Genomic DNA, 2,876 nt, shown 5'->3' with positions numbered 1-2,876 from the left:
CCCCCAGCCCCGCTGGCGCAGTACCCCTTGCCTGGGGCCGCCCCCCCTCTCCGCCAGGAAAGCTTGGCCTGGGCTGGAGCAAGGCTGGAGACCCGCGAGTTCCTCTTGAGCACGCAGTTGGGTCCTTATTCCCAGCTACTGCTGCTGCTGCTTGGGGCCCGTGGCAAAGCCTCTCTTGATACACTTGAAGGTGGGCAGTGATGAATTAGGCAGAGGAGTTGCCCGACATGGGTAGCGGCTGCTAACAAATGTAGAATTTGGCCCCCGAATCCCAGCCCAATCTCAGTTCCTTCTTCAGGGCTATGCCCTTGGTACAGGATCTCATCCTACGTTTTTATTAGCCGATATCCTTTTTGGGGGGGGACACGTTGACTCATTTGTTACAGAGATAGCAGCCTTTTTTGGGGACGTGCAAACTCCTTTATTTCTGACATAGCATATGTATTTATATATCATTGCATTCCTCATTTTAATTAGAAATATAATTGTATTGCATTTATACATTTCACTTCAAGCAGCGGCACACGGCAGAGGCAATGAGGAAGAGTGTGGCCAGGAAAATGAGCACCTCTTGTCCTCAGCGCTCTCCTGCCCCTGCTGCAGCAGGTTGTTCAGGGCAAAGATTGGGTTTATAAATCACCTGCTTACCCATGCGACCTAACCTCCACCCCCTCCTCTCTCTTTCCTCTCTCTTCTTTCTCCTTTTTCCTTTCTTTTTCCCTTTCTCTTTTCTCTTCCCTCCACCCCAGGATGCAGTCATCTTTGCTAGCAAAGGACAAACAGCATACTTTTAACTATGAATATAATTAAATTGTATTTTTGATTTAAACTAGAACTCTAATTATGTAATAAATTAGATGTAGTATCCATGCATACATTAAACATTGTTACAGTATAATTATAATAGGCATCTATAATATATATTATTATGGTAATAGTAATAATAACAGTAATAATTAGAGTATCACGGCATCTTATTCATTACTAGCTACCATTATTTGTATGAAGATGCACTTTGAGAAATGAACCAGGACCTGGGAATAAGGAACTGGCGTTGTTTTCTCATCATCAAGGATCTTGGTTTTCTCTGATTTAAAAAACCCCCCCCAATTTTCAGGTTAAAAAAGGAACCCAAAATCCACATTTGCCATGATCAAAATGAAACATCACTCTATGTATATGTATGCGTATATGTATACATGCATATATGTATTAGTGGCGCTTCATTTTAATCACGGAAAAATGTGGATTTTGGGTTCCTTTTTTAATCATATTTTTTTAAATTGGAGAAAACCAGGTGGGCCCACTGTGCGTGCGCATAGTTTAAAAGGAACCGCTAACAGCAAAAAAAGCTCCGGAGTGGCGAGAGACACGCGGGTGAAAGCCTGCCATGCCCCTGCTCCCCTGAAGCCCCCCAGAGACCCCCCAGCAGCCGCGGAGCCCCCACTGACCTCCAGCACAGCTGGAGGCAAGTGGGGCCTGTGGTGGGAGGGGGTTAACCCCTCACTAAGTGGGAGGAGGCTGCTGCGTAGAGCTGGGCTGGGTCAAGCCCTGCCCAGGCCCCTACTTCACCCAGCCCCCCAGGGAGCCATGAGAACAGGCTGCGCAAACAGGCACGCTTACCTGCCCGTGCGTGAGTTAGCGCAGTGTTTGTACGGGAGGGCCCGAGACCCTGCCTGCGAACCCCCCAGGGTAGACAGTCCCAGCCGTAGCCAGCCTATCAGTGGCATGACACGGATGGGCACGCGTCGCACCCCAAGGGTTCCCTCGGGCTCTGCGGCCCCCCCCTCAGGCACCTCAGAGACGGCTACCCAGACGGAGCCCATGGTTCCGAGCTCCATGCAGATGAAGCCCCTGGCTCTCGGCTGCAGGGGCTGCCTGTCCCTTTTTCAGGCTCTGGCAGCCGGGAGCATGGCCACCTCCCCGTGTGGGGTCTGCTCCCTTTTGGGGTCTCTGGTGCGCCAGCTGGAGGAGCTCCAGGCCACAGTCCAGAGACTGTGCGCCATCAGGGACTGTGAGCAGGAGATCGACTCCTACTGCCAGGCCCTCCTCCCCTGGGAGCCTGCGGGTAGACCATGGTCTCCCTCCAGGACAAGGGAGGATTCCGGGACCTCCCACTCTGTCTAGTCAGGGGCATGGACCAAGGTGGTCAAGGGCCCTAAGGCCCACTGCACCAAGGCCTCTGCCCCACCGGAGCTTAGCAAAAGGTACGCACCTCTTGCTGCTCCAGCAGAGCCTGCTGAGTTGCCAGCTCCCGCAGGCAACACAGCCTCAACTGCAGCTACCGCCCCCCCTCTCCCCAAGACAAAACGAAAGGTGTTTGTTGTGGGAGACTCCATCCTGAGGGGGACTGAGGGGGCAATTTGCCGCCCTGACCCCTTAGCTGGGGAAGTCTGCTGCTTCCTGGGTGGGACATTGCGGAGAAGATCCCTAAGCTCCTCCAGCCCACAGACCACTATCCCATGCTCCTTATCCATGTGGACACCAATGACATGGCTCGGAGCGCTCCCAGCCGGGTCATGAGGCGCTGCAGGGATTTGGAAGCGGGGCTAAAGGGTCTGGGGGCACAGGTGGTGTTCTCATTGATTCTCCCAGTCTCGGGCTATGGACTGAGGAGGGAGAAGAGGATCCACGTAGTCAACCAAAGACTGTGGCGCTGGTGTCATAGGGAAGGCTTTGGCTTCCATGACCACAGCCTGCTGTTTGGCGAGAGAGGCAGCAAGCTGCTGGGAAGAGATGGCTTCCACCTCTTTCCCCTGGGGAGGAGGCTCTTTACAGCCAGACTGGTTGACCTGCTCCACTGGACTTTAAACTAAGCCCGCTGGGGGATGGGGGGACTACCACCACTGCTGGCCCGCTGAGCAACCCTTGCAAAG

Source organism: Gavialis gangeticus, unplaced genomic scaffold, assembly GCF_001723915.1.
Source record: "Gavialis gangeticus isolate Ggan-Ray unplaced genomic scaffold, GavGan_comp1, whole genome shotgun sequence".
NCBI lineage: Eukaryota > Metazoa > Chordata > Crocodylia > Gavialidae > Gavialis > Gavialis gangeticus.
Note: the sequence above shows the minus strand (reverse complement) of the source record.